This window comes from Schistocerca piceifrons, chromosome 8 (assembly GCF_021461385.2).
Source record: "Schistocerca piceifrons isolate TAMUIC-IGC-003096 chromosome 8, iqSchPice1.1, whole genome shotgun sequence".
Classification (NCBI taxonomy): Eukaryota; Metazoa; Arthropoda; class Insecta; order Orthoptera; family Acrididae; genus Schistocerca; species Schistocerca piceifrons.
Window position 1 is genome coordinate 341,677,655 of NC_060145.1, and position 21,037 is coordinate 341,698,691.

The window sequence follows — 21,037 nt, forward strand, 5'->3', positions numbered from 1 at the left end:
TGGCTCCGGTCGGCACAGAACTGAACAACAGAAGATGTGTCGCCTAGCCATTTCAAAGCACACAAATTTATTTGCTTGAGAAAATACCGGGTTATTACAAATGATTGAAGCGATTTCACAGCTCTACAATAACTTTTTTATTTGAGATATTTTCACAATGCTTTGAACACACATACAAAAACTCAAAAAGTTTTTTTAGGCATTCACAAATGTTCGATATATGCGCCTTTAGTGATTCGGCAGACATCAAGCCGATAATCAAGTTCCTCCCACACTCGGCGCAGCATGCCCCCATCAATGAGTTCGAAAGCATCGTTGATGCAAGCTCGCAGTTCTGGCACGTTTCTTGGTAGAGGAGGTTTAAACACTGAATCTTTCACATAACCCCACAGAAAGAAATAGCATGGGGTTAAATCGGGAGAGCGTGGAGGCCATGACATGAATTGCTGATCATGATCTCCACCACGACCAATCCATCGGTTTTCCAATCTCCTGTTTAAGAAATGCCGAACATCATGATGGAAGTTCGGTGGAGCACCATCCTGTTGAAAGATGAAGTCGGCGCTGTCGGTCTCCAGTTGTGGCATGAGCCAATTTTCCAGCATGTCCAGATACACGTGTCCTGTAACGTTTTTTTCGCAGAAGAAAAAGGGGCCGTAAACTTTAAACCGTGAGATTGCACAAAACACGTTAACTTTTGGTGAATTGCGAATTTGCTGCACGAATGCGTGAGGATTCTCTACCGCCCAGATTCGCACATTGTGTCTGTTCACTTCACCATTAAGAAAAAATGTTGCTTCATCACTGAAAACAAGTTTCGCACTGAACACATCCTCTTCCATGGGCTGTTGCAACCGCGCCGAAAATTCAAAGCGTTTGACTTTGTCATCAGGTGTCAGGGCTTGTAGCAATTGTAAACGGTAAGGCTTCTGCTTTAGCCTTTTCCGTAAGATTTTCCAAACCGTCGCCTGTGCTACGTTTAGCTCCCTGCTTGCTTTATTCGTTGACTTCCGCGGGCTACGCGTGAAACTTGCCCGAACGCGTTCAACCGTTTCTTCGCTCACTGCAGGCCGACCCGTTGATTTCCCCTTACAGAGGCATCCAGAAGCTTTAAACTGCGCATACCATCGCCGAATGGAGTTAGCAGTTGGTGGATCTTTGTTGAACTTCGTCCTGAAGTGTCGTTGCACTGTTATGACTGACTGATGTGAGTGCATTTCAAGCACGACATACGCTTTCTCGGCTCCTGTCGCCATTTTGTCTCACTGCGCTCTCGAGCGCTCTGGCGGCAGAAACCTGAAGTGCGGCTTCAGCCGAACAAAACTTTATGAGTTTTTCTACGTATCTGTAGTGTGTCGTGACCATATGTCAATGAATGGAGCTACAGTGAATTTATGAAATCGCCTCAATCATTTGTAATAGCCCTGTATATACTTGCAAACACATCAAACAATTTCTAGAAGACTTCTTCACTTTTATCATTTGGATCTTGTTTTCTATGCTAAGTGACAAACAACATTAAAATAACCAGAATGAGATTTTCACTCTGCAGCGGAGTGTGCGCTGATATGAAACTTCCTGGCAGATTACAACTGTGTGCCGGACCGAGACTCGAACTCGGGACCTTTGCCTTTGGCGGGAAAGTGCTCTACCATCTGAGATACACAAGCACGACTCACAATCCGTCCTCACAGCTTCAATTCTGAAAGTACCTCGTCTCCTACCTTCCAAACTTCACAGAAGCTCTCCTGCGAACATTGAAATAACTTTTCTCGTCAAATAACTCTGACTCTTTCACTAATGAAACCATTTTCATTACATCATGTTTATTTATTTACTTTTTTATGCATAGTGTACGCTTATTTCTGTAAAACTTATATACCAGTACCCTTTAGATTTCAGGTATTCCGTCTCTCTTATAGGAGAACACTTGTAGGAAAAAACACCCAGATCTTGTGCAACTTTTTTAGTGTGTTACGGAAGTAAGGCAAACAACACAATAAAGATCAGGAAGCCAAGCAAGCACGAAATCTAATACTGTATAATGGGGCTGAGCCGGACCACAATGGATAAACTTACAACGTTAGCAGCATGTTAGGAAATTTAGAACTCCGCACCATCTATTCATCATCGGCGTCACACAGCTTTCGTGATGTCGTTAGCTACTGCTTTACACGCAGGAACGAAAGGCGCATGTACTTCGAGAACCGGCAGTCGATTTCTGACAAGAAATTCGCTCGTGTAAAACTGGATTCTCGTACATAGTAATTCCCACTGTTGAAAAGAGTACTGACAAAAAAGTTTCAGAATAAACATCACAAACCAGGCAGGTTATAAAAGCACTCCGTCCTCAGGCCACAAGTGGCCGATCGGGACCATCCGAACGCCGTGTCATCCGCAGATGAGGAGGCAGATAGGAGGGGCGTGTGGTCAGCACACCGCTCTCCCGGTCGTTATGATGGTTTTCTGTGACCGGAGCCGCTACTATTCGGTCGAGTAGCTCCTCAATTGGCATCACGAGGCTGAGGGCACTCCGAAAAATGGCAACAGCGCATGGAGGCCCTGACGGTCACCCATCCAAGTGCCAGCCACGCCCAACAGCGCTTAAGTTCGGTGTTCTGACGGGAACCGGTGTATCCACAGAGGCAAGGCTGTTGCCAGGCAAGTTATAGGGGTTGTGCAGAACTTTTTTGTACGTTTCATGTGATAATTCGAGATGCACGTTCGAGTTTGGACAACGTAACCTTCTCTTGAGGTTCCACTTCATATCTCCAACCCGCATATAGCCGCTAGGCTACAATGAAAGCAAAAGAATCTGCCTCCGAGTTAACAGTTACCTAATTTTTTACAAAGTTCGTGATACATGGGTTGTCTAAAAATCCAACTTTATTCCAGGACTGGATTCGATCTTCGTCTATCATCCCGGTCTTCTGTACACGCAAGGAAAACAGGGATACATGTAAGTATACGTAATCAAAATACACTAAGAGACAAATCAACATAATGCAGCAAGAGCTTGCTGTATATACAACAGTTTCAATTTTGCGAGTGCATCGGAGATTCATAGAGCACAGTTGTAAACCGCATCATAAAATGAGAAAAAATATTTGAATAATGATATCTAGAAAGATGGACCACATAAATATCGTGTCTCTTCTTGTAACTGAGCCGGCCGAGGTGGCCGAGCGGTTCTAGGCGCTACAGTCTGGAACTGCGCGACCGCTACGGTCGCAGGTTCGAATCCTGCCTCGGGCATGGATGTGTGCGATGTCCTTAGGTTAGTTAGGTTTTTGAGTAGTTCTAAGTTCTAGGGGACTAATGACCTAAGAAGTTAAGTTCCATAGTGCTCAGAGCCATTTTTTTTTCTTCTTGTAACTCGTATCTTCAATAATTTCTATCACATTAAACTATACACCTCATAACGGAATGAAACCCAAAGAGAACGAATTGTTTATACACACAGCCATTTAAACGCTAATGCAACGATACAGCCCAACGTGTAGAAGTCAAGAGAAGCTAGGTGTGACGCCTACTTCTTTCATGCTAACCTATTGTCAAAACTACACAATAAATACGAAACGCCGCTATCATTTATTTTTCCTACTAAAACAAAACATCTCCCTTTTACAATCACAATTTATTTTCCTTGATGTTGTAAAATGTGTTTTGCACTTTTAGAAAATTGTTTGCCGGAAGCACTATGAGGAACACCACCTACCTCATGTCGTTGAGGCCTCTAAGATATTTTTACAATAATGGGACCCGAGTTTGGTTCTATTTCATTATAACGTTGATTCATTCGTTAAAAATTTATACTCACAGTTTACATGTAGCAGATCTCTTCCCTACAGCTCCGATCTTGCTTCAACTGTGTAGGCTGGGAGTACAGCGATATTCTACAGAAGAAAGGCGTTATGGGCATGGCACAACGACTGCATACCAACGCCAGAACGTACCTGCAAGGAAAGAAAAAATCAGTTTAGCAGAGGGCTGGTAGAATGAAGATACGTACCAAGTACAGCTCGAGTAAGATAACTTTGTGATTGACAGATTGCATGATGTTGTTAGTATGTGTGAACTTATATTTTCACCCTCGTCCTAAATGTATTTGTATTTACATACATAAGATTTTTCTGTGTCAAATGGAGTGTTAAGAAGTACGCCTCCAACTAAATTGGTTATAATTCAAATAATGTATACGCTACATAAAAGCCGACAGCACCACTTACACGCACACGATATTGTTCTCTATAGTGATATGACACACTTGTGCATATGGAGGTATTAACGAACCCGGCAAGATTTGCAATTGCTAAATATGTCGCAATCTCATCCCCCCCCCCCCCCAAGTCTCTCTCCATTTCCGCCTAACCCCTCTGTCTGTCCATCTCCTCCTTCCCCCTCTCTCTGCCCATTTTCTCTCATTCCCACACTCTGTTCATCTCCTCTTCCCTCTCTCTCTCTCTCTCTCTCTCTCTCTGATCTTGAGCCTTGTTCATTGTTACTGCAAACGAAATCTCGATGGGGAACTGAAGTCACGTAAAATGAATGGGTAAATCGGATGGGATCATTAATATAAGCGCTGCAGGAGAGATCTCTCCAGCTGCTGGATCTGTGAAGACGGTAGGTTCAATAACAGTATTTCTCACAGTGTACCGGGGGGGGGGAGGGGGGGATTGCAAAGTTCCAAATGATTCAGATTCCATAATAGTACTCTCCAAGAACATTTCGAGATTTTTACCAGCAACGTGTTCCCTTTCTGTATTACATATCTATTAATGTATCATATACTGAGTGGTTGTAATTAAACTTTTCCTTTTTAACACGTTATAACACGAAACTAATTATCGTACGAGGACCAAAATTGGTGGCATTAATGCCAAGGACATGGAGAAGATAAATAGTGCATAATCAATTCAATTGAAACACTTTTAAAGTGCTGCTACGGTACATCATACCATTACATGCCGGTACCATTACTGCTACAAGAGGGACTCAATATGGCACCCGTCAATGTCCAGAAGAGTCTGAAAGCGCAGGACTGCAACCTGCATACCAGAACGAAGCATGTGCGTAGATATGCTGGCTACTGTTCTTGATTTTCTGCGCTTCAGATCAAATGGTTCAAATGGCTCTGAGCACTATGGGACTCAACATCTGTGGTCATCAGTCCCCTAGAACTTAGAACTACTTAAACCTAACTAACCTAAGGACATCACACACATCCATGCCCGAGGCAGGATTCGAACCTGCGACCGTAGCAGTCGCGCGGTTCCGGACTGAGCGCCTAGAACCAGATCAGCACATGTGATTGTTCCCATGGTAAACCCTGTCTTTCAGGTAGCTCCACAACCAGAAATCACAGTGAGTGACATCAGGTGATCATGCCGGCCAAGCATTTGGAAACGATGGAAACGATCGGCTGATAATTCGATCGTTTCCAAATGTGTTTCGAAGCAGGTGAACTTCAGGAGCTATTTGCGGTGGGGCTCCATCTTGCATGAAAACTGTTGAGTTCAATGAGTCTCCCTCTTGTAGGGCGCGTAAGGCACGCTGCCGAAGGAGTAACGCTGAGCAGTCACGCTGCACGTCGTTAGTCCTTAAGCACCAACCTGTTCAAAAAAAAGAATGGTCCAGTGATGAACGTAGCCGTGAAGCCACACCATACTGTGACAAGTTCGCCACACACAGAAACTTCATGCACAGTGACGGGAAGTGAAGGTCCCCACACTCGGTAAATCTTTATGTTCACCTGTCAGAGAAAAACGAGCTTCTGTCCATAGGACGGTCCAGGAACAGCCCTCGTCAACTTCAGTCCTTGAGAGAAAGTGGAGAGCTAAGTAAACACGTCCTTGTGCGTCCTGTGGTGCAAGTCGCTATACGATATGCATCTTGTAAGGATACCATAGTTCGAAGCATCTTCCGTACAGTGAACCACGGGATGTTCAACTGTCGTGACACAGGGTGCGAACTGCCTGACGATCGGGAATTGCGCGCAGCGTTGTTTGCGACAGCAACAGCGATTTCATCAACCACCTGTGGTGCTACCGGTCGCCCGGCCGTTGTGGCTAAGCGGCTCTAGACGCTTCAGTCTGCAACCGTGCGACCGCTACGGTTGCAGGTTCGAATCCTGCCTCGAGCACGGATGTGTGTGATGTCTTTAGGTTAGTTAGGCTTAAGTAGTTCTAAGTTCTAGGGGACTGATGACCTCAGACGTCAAGTCCCACAGTGCCCAGAGCCATCTGAACCATGTTGCAACTGGTCGTCCAGTTCTCCAGTTGATTCGAATTTCATCATGCTCCGCCCAGCAGGTGGAGAAAGAGGACCCTTCCGTGATCTTTTCAGCCGGCAATATTCTCGAAGTGCAGCTGCAGCATTACTATTGTTTTGATAATGGAGGTGCTCCTTTTGCTCAAGCTTATGTTGACACGTTAACAAGTGCACCGTGACTGGACAGGTGTGTGACGCTATGAATCACGATGACTGATCACGACACCTGGTGATTATAGTTGGAACTGGACGGTGGCGCTGTGACGCGTGGAAATCATGCACCTCATACTCTGGGCATTAATCATACCAAGTTTGGTACTCCTACGGTAATTGGTTTCCGTGTTATAACGTGTTAAATAGGGAAAGTTTAACAATAACCATTCGGTATATTAAAGAACGTGCACATTATGTGTGTCCGAACTTTTATGAGAGTATCGTGTAAAAATCTGAAGTAAGGTGCCGAACTTTTCGATATTGTTGGCAACAATGTTAAACTACGACTTGTCTTCATACAGAATTTTGTATTTTATATATATATTTATATTCCGTGTATATTTAAAATATGTAGACTATGTCTGACAGAACGTTTATTAGAATATTCTGAAAAAAATATGAAATAAATCAGATAAGAACTTCCGAGACTTTTGCTACGTACTTTTTCCTTTTATATATTTATATATACGTGAAGCCTATGTCCGACTGAACGTTTATTATGTTATCATAAAATTTGAAACAAATTGGTGAAGAACTTTTCGACATTTTTGGTAACAACATTAAACTACAGCTTAACGTTGTTACACGAAAGATTTCCTTGTATATATTTATTTTAAAACTTGCACGTGATCGCGCGATATTTTGTTTTCATTAACATTTAGTATAATATGTATGTCAGAATGTTTTATAAGATCGGAACGTAACTAGCGATGGAGGCGCTCATTTTAATATGTTTGGTTTTAAGTGAAACAAAGCACTTACAGTGATAGCCATTTTAACGTGACTTTGTGAACGTGACTAGCGTGATCTGGTTTATTGTGTTTTAAATAGCCTCCCGGCCTTTTGTGGCGTTCTTTGGCGGGCAATTACTGATTATGCATGGGCAGTGGTGCGTGAGTCTGGAAAGCTTTCGGCACAAGATGAACTTAGTTTCCGAAAGTCCAACCAGGCACATCGTTTCAAAATGGAATAAAAACAATCGATTTAATCTGTTGTCGGAAAACACTCGACTCTACTAATATCGGTAACTGTTAGTCCTTTAATGTTACAACTGGATCTTGACTTTTTTCTCGAGGCTGAGGCACGCTTATAACGGGTGAAAAGGAGCATTCATTTCCCGCATAAGACACTGATGCCTAAATTGGAGAGTCGCCGGTAATAGCTTTAGTCCCCATCAAATTTCTAGGGTCTTTTGCAGAACAAACAGCAACGCCGGCCGCTGGTGGCCGAGCGGTTCTGGCGCTACAGTCTGGAACCGAGCGACCACTACGGTCGCAGGTTCGAATCCTGCCTCGGGCATGGATGTGTGTGTTGTCCTTAGGTTAGTTAGGTTTAAGTAGTTCTAAGTTCTAGGGGACTTAGACCTCGGCAGTTGAGTTCCATAGTGCTCAGAGCCATTTGAACCAAACAGCAACAAAAACGTCGCGTTTTTTAAGATCTTTAATAAGGCACATTAGTTACTGCATATTTTAGTATACGAACAAGTAGGTCCGAAAACAAGTAAATATAGCCTTTAAGCTTACCCAATACGTAAATGAAGTGGTAGGCCACGTTTTGTTGTTCAGAAATGTCTGAAAACGTGACGTCGCCAGATGAAATTGTTCCCTCCACTCCAAGCTAAAACTGTTTGAAGATGGGTTAGAGAAAAAAGGATTTTAGAAATTGAAAGTAGAGCACTTTCGGAAAATGTGAAGTCAGCTGCTTCAGGCAGAGTTGAAGCAAACACTGAAACATACTGACAAGCACCTTCAAACTAAGTTGCCATATCTTATGCCCATAACCCTAGCTTTTTGTTTCAACGCTAGGGAGACAGTGATGAACATTGTTGATTACGCAGTAAAGATTGTGGATTTCCACGTCTCAGCCATGTAGATATTCTGAAGGAATACAAATCGCTCGAGACATGAATGAAAAAGCAACTTTCCACGCCAGAAGAAAAAAAAATGAGACTTTCTTATCTATTGTGTTGGTGGCAGTTTGGCTTCCGCGTTCAAATACAGCCTCGGAGCGATAGTGTTCATATCCTGGTGAAGTGCTGCCGGTGCAGTGGTATAAAGTACCGGACGTAAACTTGGAAGATATGACAATGCTATCTTTTGAAAACCTATCAACGCTGTTTGTTCTTTACCTGATTAAATTTAATAGGTTGTTGTAAAGTGTTCTTTTTCAAATAACGAAAATAAATTAGATGTGTGAAGCCAGTAACAATAATGTAATTTATATTTATGTTCCAAACCCACCAAAAATAAACGCAAAATACGTCTATTTAAAAAAAGGGATAAACATTTGCTTTGATGCCTTCCTAAGAGACAGTCTCCGCTCATTCTCAATTAATTATGTAAGTGCAGACCAGATATGGTTTGAATTCAAAGGAATAGTACCAACGGTAATTGAGACATATACAGGGTGTCCCATTTATCTTGATAACCCTAAATAACTGTTTGTCCAGATGCAAATTACAAAATGTTTCAAGCAAATGTTCTTTAGCCGTCAGGGGGACATCAATCATCATGATTGCCTTCGTTGTAGCTTTGTCTTTTTACAAAGATATGAACAACGGTATGACTTTTTTAAATGGCACTCTGTATTTTTTATTTGTTAATTCATTTCCTCTCCTAAAGACCTATTCAAAAATGTATGGCAGTGTACCATTCACTGAAACAAAACATTATTAAGTACATAACACAACTTTAACGTTGCTCCCAGCGATTAGTGCAGGTACTCGGGGTCATGGAACACATCCACGTGCAAACGTTGACAGATGACAAATGTAAACATAAGTAGAATGCACAACCGTGATTCCGTCAACCATCGTCAGTTGAAGAGTTGTGTGAGTAGATGTACACCAACGAAGAGAAGGTAGAAATGCTACTCATCTATGGGGAATGTAAGTCAGCAGAACAGTAATTGCAAAACTGTTTCCTCATGTACGGGCACATTGAGTACAGTAGTTTAGTACTTTTAAATACTATTGTGTAGAGTAGGCATACAGTAAAGGCTGTCCTTCCTACAAAGTGCATCGACATAACGTTTCTTTTATTGTTGTTGAAAGTAGGCGAAATGCTACGCAGGCAGCGGAACTGTACAGATAGCGATATCCTGAAAAGAATCCATCTTCCCGACGGATGTTTCCTCGTTTTGTTGCGACGCTTCAGGAAACGGGAAGTTTCAACCCACGACAACGCAATCGTCTTAGCACTCGCACGGAAGAAGCTGCCGAAGTTACTGTTCTCGCTTCCGTTGCTATGAATCCACATGTGAGCACACGACAGCTTGAACACGAGATTGGCATTCCTTAAACCAGTGTACATCGTATTCTTACACGTCACCGGTTCAATCCTTACCATGTACACCTACATCAAAGAATTGCATGGGAATGATTCTATCAGTGGGCACAGTAGCAAATCCTCGCCAACCCGAACTTCTTCTCCAATCTTCTATTTACCGATGAATTTTCCTTCTCAAAGGACAGGTAAATACAAGGAACATGCATTATTGGTCAGGCAACCCACGATGGGTTAGACAGGTGGAACATCAGCGTCAATGGAGGGTTGACGCCTGGTTCAAATGGTTCAAATGGCTCTGAGCACTATGGGACTCAACATCTGAGGTCATCAGTCCCCTAGAACTTAGAACTACTTAAACCTAACTAACCTAAGGACAACACACACATCCATGCCCGAGGTAGGACTCGAACCTGCGACCGTAGCAGTCACGCGGTTCCGGACTGAAGTGCCTAGAACCGCACGGCCACCGCGGCCGGCAGTTGACGCCTGGTGTGGGACGCTTGGTTCTACAATTATTGGCCCTTATTTCACCAATGGTAGTCTAAACGGCACAGCTTACCTCAGACAAATTCTTCCTCTTCTTCTGGATGAAGTGCCGCTAAGAACCAGAATGCTTATGTGGTATAAACACGATGGATGTCCAGCACATAATGCCTTGCGTGCACGTCGCGTTCTGAACCGAAGGTATCCTGCCAGATGGATTGATCAAGGAGGAACAGTTACTTCGCCAGCTAGATCTCCTGATTTAAATCCTCTCGACTTTCTTCTTTGGGGACGCATTAAAAACGTTGTCTATCGTGACATTCCAACAACTCCAGAGGACATGCAGGAACGTATCGTGCTTGCTTGTAATTCTATTCAGCAGGCAACACTGGAAGCAGTAAACAATTCTTTCATTCAACGAGTGCACCATTGTATCGGTGTCCAGGGTCACCACTTTGAGCACATATGAATTTTCTACTCCTGGGCAATGGTACAGGAGAGTCAAAGTCAATTTTGTGTTACGTTTCTAGTTGGCCTTCATTTGTTTCATGACAACTCCAGCAAATGGACGAGTTTGTGATCCCGGGCTCAAAGTCAATGTTGTGTTTTGTAATTAATAACGTTGTGTTTCAGTGAATGGTAGACTGTGATACATTTTTGAATAGGTCTTCAGGAGAGGAAATGAATTAACGAATAAAAATTACAGGGCGCCATTTAAAAAAAAGTCATACAACTGTTCATATCTTTGTAAAAAACAAAGCTACAACGAAGGCAATCATGCAGATTGGTGTACCCCTGACGGCTAAAGATCATTTGCTTGAAACATGTTGTAATTTGCATCTGGACAAACAGTTATTTAGGGTGGTCAAGATAAATGGGACATCCTGTACAACAAATAGATTAATAAGACATTGTTCTGAGCCCCGAAGGTTCACAAAATAGGTCAGGCTACTGTTCCGGAATCAACGAAAAAAGGGTGCCAAACTTAAAAGGTTTACAGATGCCCGAAATCCAGCACGAACTTCAGTACGAGATGCTTTTAATAGCTTCCACAATGAAAACGAATGGAAAATTCAGAGATTCTGAGGGCACCTAAAATATACCAGCGGCTACACACAATGAGTGTATTTACTGTGCGGTAACAATGACGATATTACCAATGACAGTGCCACGAAAGCAGAGTTACTAAACACGGTTTTCCGAAATTCCTTCACCAAGAAGACGAAGTACATATTCCACAATTTGAATGAATAACAATTGCCAACATGAGTAACTTAGAAGTAGGTAATCTCGGTGTAGTGAAACAGCTTACATCACTTAATAAATAGAAGGCCCACGGTCCAGATTGTATACCACTCAGGGTCCTTTCAGAGTCTTCCGATGCAATAGTTTCAAACTCAGAAATGATACACAACCGCTCGATGGTCGAAAAATCCGGACCTAAATACTGGAACGTTGCAAAAGTCACACCAATACCCAAGAATAGAAATATGAGTAATGCGTTAATTATAGACCCATGTCACTAAGGACGTTGCAAAAGTCACACCAATGCCCAAGAATAGAAATATGAGTAATCCGTTAATTACAGACCCATGTCAGTAAGGTCGACCAGCAATAGGATTCTGGAACATATGCTATGCTCGAACATTATGAATTATCTCGAAGAAAACGATTTCCTGACAAATAGCCAACACGGATTCAGAATATCTCGTTCTCCACCAAGTAATGAATGCTGTCGACAAGGATGTCAAGCTAATTCCATATTTTTAGACTTCTAAACGACTTCTGATACCCTTTCCTCACAAGTAACTTCTAATCAAATTTTGTGCCTATGGAGTATCGTCTCAGCTGTACGACTGGATGAGTGATTTACTGTTAGAAAGATCAAAGGTAATTGACGGAAAGTTATCGAGTAAAACAGGAGTAATATCCGGCTTTCCCCAAAGAAGTGTTATAGGCGCTCTGCTGTTCTTGGTCTATATAAAAAATTTAGGAGAAAATCTGAGCAGCCCTCTTAAATTATTTGCAAATGATGCTGTCATTTACCGTCTTCTAGAGTCATCAGATGACCAAACTAATTGCAAAATGATTTAGACAAGGTATCTGTATGGTGCGAAAGGTGGCAACTGAATCAGAGTAATGAAAAGTTTGAAGTCATCTACAGGAGTACTAAAAGGATCCGCTAAAATCACACAAATATAAAGGCTGTAAATGCAACTAAATCTACATCTTCATTCATACTCCGCAAGCCACCCAACGGTGTGTGGCGGAGGGCACTTTACGTGCCACTGTCATTACCTCCCTTTCCTGTTCCAGTCGCGTATGGTTCGCGGGAAGAACGACTGCCGGAAAGCCTCCGTGCGCGCTCGAATCTCTCTAATTTTACATTCGTGATCTCCTCGGGAGGTATATATAGGGGGAAGCAATATATTCGATACCTCATCCAGAAACGCACCCTCTCGAAACCTGGACAGCAAGCAACACCGCGATGGACAGCGCCTCTCTTGCAGAGTCTGCCACTTGAGTTTCCTAAACATATCCGTAACGCTATCACGATTACCAAATAACCTTCTCTATCTCCTCTGTCAACCCGACCTGGTACGGATCCCACACTGATGAGCAATACTCAAGTATAGGTCGAACGAGTGTTTTGTAAACCACCTGCTTTGTTGATGGACTACTTTTTCTAAGGACTCTCTCAGAGACTGTACTTAGGGATGACAACTATGAATAACTCAAACTGGAACGTCAACATAGACAATTTTGTGAGAATGCAAACCGAAGACTACGATTTATTGGCAGGACACTTAGGAAATGCAATAGGCAATAGGTCTAGTAAAGAGACTGCTTACACTACACTTGTCCGCCCTCCCTTAGAGTACTACTGCGCTGTGTGGAATCCGCAAGAGATAGGACTGACGGAGGACACGGAAAAGTTCAAAGAAGGCAGCTCGTTTTGTATCATCGCGAAGCGAAGTGTTCATTTACCCCGCACGCCTGTGAGACTGTAATAGTAGAGAAATAGGTTGAATGTGGTCTGATGAACCCTCTGCCAAGCACTAAATTTTGAGTTGCAGAGTAATCACGTAGATGTAGATTCTGTACTTAACACTGAAAAGCAATGAAGTACGACAAAAAAAAGTACATTCTTGAAAAATAGCAGCGAAATTGGAAAAAATAACACCGGTTTGGGCAACAAATAACACTGACACTAGCCAAAAAATAACCCCCTCCCCCGCCCCCCCCCCCCAAAAAAAAATTACCAGACTCAACCTGTGTGCGCACGCGCAGTGGGGTGAACAAATGAGAATCAGCATGGACACACACACACGCAGTGGGGTGCACCTCTGCAGCCTCTCGAGCGCCGGAACCACAGTGTTGTATGTGTGTGGCTGGTGGCTTCTCGCTGACAGCCGCGCGCCATAATCCGCGTCAGCGTCGCGTTATTAGCGCTCATCCGTGGGATTAGCCTCCGGCCGACATCGGCTTAACGCGCTGCCGCAGTGTGCTCGCGGCAAACGCGAAAGGCTTTTCACAAATGCAGTGCGTTGCGCAGAAACGATCGGAAGAAGCTATCTGCGTATGTAGCAGTACTGCTGTGTGCGTGCGTCTGCGTCTACTGTTCAGACATGGCCAAACAGAGCAACAAGAAAGCGTGTCTGCCCACCTACTGAAGGTAAAGCAGTTATCAACAGTATCAGTTGGAGTCGCAGTTGGAATCGGTGAACGAATACAAATACCTGAGTGTAACAGTTTGGAGCCGGCCGGTGTGGCCGTGCGGTTCTAGAAGCCTCAGTCTGGAACCGCGTGACCGCTACGGTCGCAGGTTCGAATCCTGCCTCGGGCATGGATGTGTGTGATGTCCTTAGGTTAGTTAGGTTTAAGTAGTTCTAAGTTCTAGGGGACTGATGACCACAGATGTTAAGTCCCATAGTGCTCAGAGCCATTTGAACCATTTTTGAACAAAATTAATCAATATACAGTGTATTATAAAAGTAAGTGTACAATGTGCGTCCCGCTGAAACTCAGAAACGAGTCCCGGTACGATCAAGGGAGTTATATGGCGTGGTATCCCTCTATCCCCCACTCACAAAGAAGGTTCCCACTTTTACCTGAAGCGTGCCTTTTGAAGATGTAAGTGCTAGGAAGTTTCGTCCTCTAGAAATTTCTAGAATATTCCAGAAAATTCGGGAGTATTCGAGAACATTCCACACCATTTGAGAGTATTCAAGAGCGTTCCACAACATTTCGGAATGTTTCACAATGATCCAGAATGCTTTGGAGTGTCCGGGAAGGTTCCAGAATGTTCTGGAACATCCCAGGTCATTGTGGAACATTCCAGAACATTCTCGAGTGTTGTGGAATGTTCTGGAACATTGTCGGCCATTCGAAGCCTTTCTGGTATGTTCTGGAATTCGCCACTAGTGGGGTTAGCCTTTGGTAGGGCTGTATGAAGCGAGACCCATCGTGGGTTCGAACGTCAGGGGGTTCGAACGTCAGTTTCTTATCAGTGACGAAAGGAGGAACAGAAAAAGTAGTGCAATTAGTAAATAAAAACAAACAGTGATGTGTGAGTATATCAGTCTGGACTGGCTATTTGAAAGGGCAATTTTGGCAACTAAAAATAACATTGTCAATGATATCAGCATTAATATAAAACAAAATTCCCGGTGAATAGAGAATATACAAATTGATCAACACGATGGTAAACGTTGAAAAAAGTGTGAACTTTCTTACAGAATTTGTAACACATTGCAAGTACCAGGAATGCCATTACATTGCCTTCGACTTAAAATCCGATCTCCAATTTTACTAGTCTGAAATATCAACTCACCGAAATTATGCACTCGAACAAGGATGAACACCAAATAGCCATCGAATAACATCAACGAGGCCGAATTTATGACTGGAAAAGTACAGAGGACACATACTATTTATCCCCAGAATATCACTGATCTTTACTGAACTGCCATTCCATTTAGAAAACTGCAACTTCCAATGAAATTAGCCTACAGTTTTACAGTTAACAAAACGTAAGGAGAGACTTTTAAATATTGCAGCACCAACCTCAAAGACTTGCTTCTCTCACGGTCAACTTAAGTGGCTTGCTCTCGAGTAGGAAATTCGAAAAATCTTGTTTATAAACAAGAACTGTAAACAGTTAGAATATGTTTTGAATACATTTTTTAGCTCTTATACTTTAACAAGTATTGTAAACAGCTGGAATATGTTTTCAATAAAAAATTTTACCTCATACTTTAAAGTTTACCCCTCTTACACTTTAAAGTTTGTTCTTTCATTCAAACTACCACATAATCTCGTATCAACTTCTTGAGCGAAACCGGACACCGCAGCTAGTTACGTATATAAGCAGTTCATCTATCCTGGTAATCGGAAATCTCGACGATTTTTACCTGTTATCGATATCAACCTATCAATCTCGGGAACACCAAGACTTTCAAGAATGACAAAAAATATGTTTTTCCGGTTTTATAACAACAAAACAAAAATTTTCGGCTTTTTCCCTTATTTGTACTGTTAAAGCCTGCTTCTTGCCAAATTTCATGATTCTTAGCCAATACCTTGTGGTGAATGAGTTTTCAGGTATCAGAATACGTGCCATAAATGTCCGTATCTTTTGATTATATTGACACAGAAGCTTCAGTTATTTACACTGCCTAGTAACCGTAGACCTCAGTATGTGACGCAGATTTCAACTTCACACGTCTATCCGTTAGCGACAAAAAGGATTTTTAACAGTTGAACAAACAGACACACAAGAAAGTGATCCCATAAAAGTTCCATTTTTACTGATTGCAGTATGGAACCGTATAATCATTTGTGTGTCGTACATTACTTTTTCTGCACAGGGAATGATGGCTATATCAAAGGTAGCGAATTTTTTATAGACGACATGTGTGCAGATATATACAAAGATAGTATCAACGTCAACATCATTTGATCAAGTATCTAAGACGGAATGATGAACCTGTTTATTTTCTGCGTGAGACAGAACAGTGACACCAAGAAGCCATTACGTTGGACGTATCTGGAGAGCAGTCCAAACCGGATTATTGCAGCCGGTTCGCCATGTAGGACAGGCGAGTTGTATCGATATTAAGAGAAACATAATTAGTTGTAATTAGCCGTGCAAAAAAAGCGAATTTGCTCAGAGCGTTTATACCAGTCTGCAGTCAGCAGGTACTAATGCAGCTTATATGGCGTTCATATGCGAAGAAAGAGATTTATAGACTGGCGATTTATTCTTCATTCCAGGCTCTGGACAGTAATTACAAGCTGTATATTTGTAATACCAGCGTTACAGCGTCGAGGCAGCAGAGTGCTTGAGCGCTCTTGACAGAGGAGTTTTTGTACGCTCATGAAAATTTACCGAGGCGTATGTTCTCAGAATATCGAATATTCAGAATATTGAAAAGACCAGTAATGACACACCTCTCCCGGCTTCGAAGTAAATCATTGCGACTAACGACGTGATAATTATTATCTGTATTTTTTGTTGGTATGCTTTTCTTACTTAATTGATTACGAAGCTCACTTCAGCCCAACCCCTGCCTCCAATATCATATGGCATGAACATCTATGCTGTGTCTCCAACATTAAAACAGAAGTTATCGCGTGACTCATACATAACGTAGATTATTTTTTTTAACTCTGAGTTAAGACTCAAACTTTACTATTACACTTATTTGCCCTGTTTTTGCAAATTTATTCATCAATAACATCAATGAACAGTAACTGTTGCCGCTGCAAATGTAAAGCGAATTATGTCAAAGGAAGAAAAGCACTTTTCGTTGATATGTACCACAAACATGTAATTATACAGAATGACTTCTTCCGCTGTGTACAGACTCTAGGGATTGATCGATGAGAGGATACGGAACAAAAAAGGCCTAATGAACTTATGTCCGGAAATGCATGATTTCCATGCTAGACACCATTTATTCAATCATACATTGTTACATTGCGTGCCGTGTAAAGGCGCTGTACCATGCAGACACAGAGTATCTGTTGAAAATGATTTCCATGTGCCTCAACGCATGCTTTTATGCGCCGTAGCATGTTCTGTCTCATACGTTCACGTCGGTAAGGCTGCATTTGAACAGTGTCAAAGGCAGCATGAATACGCGGCTCCAGCGTCTCCACATCTGGAATGGGCTCTGCATACACGATACTTTTGAGATGGCCCCATAACCAGAAATTGCATCCATCGACCAGGGAAGACACGATTGAGATGCGTCCGCACATTAACGACGAAGTGGGCTGGAGCATCATCATGTAGCAGCCACATAACCCTTCGAATCACTAATGCCAGCAGGGGAGGCGAAGTCACCTGCAATAAATGCAGATAGTTCCGACCTATTAGGTGACGTGGAAAGAAGACTGGTCCAAAAATACAGTCGCCAATTATCCCGGCCCAAATATTTCGGCTGCACCATTGCTGATGATTCGCTGTCACCATACCATGGGGGTTCTGCATACTATCCCTCAGATGACTGCTATGAAACTTGAAAATACCACTCTGCGTTTAGGTGGCCTCACCTATGAATAGGATGGATGTCACAAATCTCGAGTGGTTTCCTGGTGAAGAAACCAGTAACAAAACTGGTACCGATGTGGAAAGTCTGTCGTTAGTGAGTCCTGCACATGCTGTAAGTGGTAAGTGTGCTAGCAATTGTCCTGCAGAATATTCCACACGGTCGTCTGGCTTATCCTGTACTGACGAGCCAACTGCCTGGTACTGACACGGCGGTCGCCTTCCACTACGTTAATCACTTTTTCCCCAAGTGTAGTGTCCGAACATTTCGGGTACGGCCTTCATGATTTCGTGCTTCCTGAACCGGCCCAATCTCAGACAAACGGAGAAACAATGTTGCGAACATTGAATGCTGTGGTTGTTGTCGGCGGGGATAGGTCTCCTGATACAACCTTGCTCCCCGCCGCCTGTTGCGATTTGCCTTTCCGTAAGTAAACACCCTGTCGGCAAGCCCTCGATTGGAATGCGCAACCATTGTGTACCCACGACAAGGTAAGTCAGCAAGGGAAGTGAATCAGACACAACATTATCAATTGCTAAACCATGCATACTGTAAATGGGGCTGCATAGTACAGCGCGTAGGAGTATTACACCTTGAAGAAGTAATTGGCAGAATTAAAGGAGCTGAAAACCTTGTCATCATGGGAGATATGAATGCCGTTGTTGGGGAAGGTAAAGAAGAGGATGTGGTAGGGAATTTTGGATTAGCATTAAGAAATGAAAGAGGGGATAAACTTGTAGAATTCTGCCAAAGAAATAAAATTTGCATTACAAATATCTTCTTTAATCATCCAAGAAGAAGATATACTTGGAAAATGCCTGGTGACATTAACAGATATCAAATTGACTTCATATTAGTGAAGCAAAGATTTAAAAACCAAGTTAAGGACAGCAGATCATATCCAAGCTGCGATGTGGAAAGTGACCACATACTCGTCATGATGACGCCTGAACTAAAATTCAAGAACATTAAAAAAAGAAGTACATGTAAATGGGATTTGACAAACCTGAAAAATGAAGATACACTGAAGCACTATCAACTAGAAATAGACAAGAAAACTATTACAGAGAGGGCTGCAATGACATCCAAAGCAGCTGGGAAAAGATATAAACTGGTATTTTAAAAGCAGCAGAAGAAGTAATAGGAAAAGAAAGGACAGAGAAAAGGAAGGAATGGATCACTAATGACCTACTAAATATGATGGAAGAAAGAAGGAAATTAAAAAATTCTGTGAAGAGGGAAGACCAAGAGAAATACAAGAGTCTGAAAAACAGAATCAACAGAGGCAAAACGAGCAAGAGATGATCTCTGTATTTCAGTTGAGGACAACATGAGAAAGGGAAATATTGACAAGGCCTATAAATGTGTGAGACATTGCTTTGGAGACAGAAGAAACAAGTGTAGGGCTGTGATGGATGAAAATGGCAATATGTTGGATGACGATGATGAAGTTGCAAGAAGGTGGAAACAATATACAAGAAAACTGTACAGCTAACCAGAACTGTCTTAAAACATTATGGAAGAAGAAACAGAAGTAGATGCACACAACATAGGTGAACCTATATTACAGGAAGAGTTTGAACTAGCTCTGAAAAAATTGAAAAACAACAAACCGCCTGGTATAGACAATATCCCAGCCGAACTTCTGAAATCTGGAGGAGCAAAACTGAATCAGGAGTTGTATAATCTTGTTTTCAACATGTACAAGCAGGGTAAAATTCCTACAGACTTTGAGAAAAACATTATGATTCCCATCCCAAAGAAGGCAAATGCTACAAGATGTGAAAATTATAGGACGCTCAGCCTAGTTACTCACGCCTCTAAAATAGAAACCTCATTTATCCTAAAAACGAACAAAAAGTCGAAGCTACACTCTTCGAAGACCAGTTTGGATTCCGGAAAGATAGAGGAACCAGAGAAGCAATATTTGCTCTAAAACTAATAATAGAGAAACGACTAGATAAGAACCTGACAACATACACAGCTTTCGTAGATGTAGAGAAAGCCTTTGATAATGTTAAATGGGATAAGATGATTGAGGTACTCAAAAAAGTAGGAATAGACTATAAAGATATAAAAATGATATGGAACTTGTACAAAAACGAGACAGCAGTTATCCGTGGACGGACAAAACAAGAAAAGGTGCAGATATGGAAAGGTGTCCGACAAGGTTGCGCACTATCCCCTGTTATCTTTAACCTATACATTGAAGAGGCGCTGAAAAAAGTAAGGGAAAATTCACAGACAGGTGTAGTAATTCATGGCCAACGAATAAATATAAGATATGCCGATGATATAGCTGTCCTGGCTGAAAGTGAAGATCTTGTAGTCCTACTGAATAGAATGGATAAAGTTATGGAAGAAGAATATAATATGAGAATTAATAAAGCAAAAACAAAAGTAATGGCATGCGACAAAAAAGATCAAGCGAAAGTCCAAGTTCATGAAGGCAATGAACTGCTTGAACAAGTTGATAAATTTACTTATCTGGGCAGTAATATTACCAGGGATGGAAGGAGCAAGGCAGAAGTGAGAAGTAGAATTGCTCAAGCAAAGGCTGCTTTTAACAAGAAGAAAAACTTCTTAACATCTAAGAGATTTTTGAAATCATATGTGTGGTGTGTAGCATACTATGGGTGTGAAACATGGACTCTCGGGACAGAGGAAGACCAGAAGCTAAATTATTTTGAAATGTGGTGCCATGGGCGCATGCTCAAAATAAAATGTTGTTAAAAGAAAAGTGCAATTTACAGGCCATCTATTACGACATAAAGGACTCCTGAACACAATCATAGAGGGATATGTCGAGGGAAAAATACCAAGAGGAAGACCACGACTGAAGTACATGGATCAAATCGTGAAAGATGTGGGATGTAACACCTATAAAGAAATGAAGAGAAAAGCTGAATGACGCACAGAATGGAGACAAGCTGTCATTGTAGCTGTTGCAAACCAATACTTGGATTGACCACTACAGAAGAAGAAGAGTATTACACCGCAGTCTCTGTAACGAAGTATGATTGAATAAATGAACTCTAACATGGAAACCATGCATTTCCAGACACAAGTTCATTAGACTTTTTTGTTTCATTTACTCTCAACGATCAATCCCTAGAGGTTGTACACGGTGGAAAAAATGACCCTGTAGTTGACACGGTAGATAGAGGAGCTTCATGTATTAAAACTTTGAGACACAATGTAATAAAGGGACAGTATAGGAGAGGTAAC

The 21,037-nt window shown here is 42.1% G+C and overlaps 1 protein-coding gene and 1 pseudogene across 1 annotated transcript in view; both read right to left on the minus strand.

Annotated features, from left to right (window-relative positions):
- Positions 1–21,037, minus strand: part of LOC124712209 (high affinity copper uptake protein 1-like) — a 321,189-nt gene that overhangs the window by 139,603 nt on the left and 160,549 nt on the right. Inside the window, exon 2 of the mRNA XM_047242505.1 lies at positions 3,821–3,956. The gene's annotated coding sequence lies outside the window, so the exon portion shown is untranslated. The remainder of the gene's footprint in view (positions 1–3,820; positions 3,957–21,037) is intronic.
- Positions 2,542–2,659, minus strand: LOC124712579 (annotated as a pseudogene).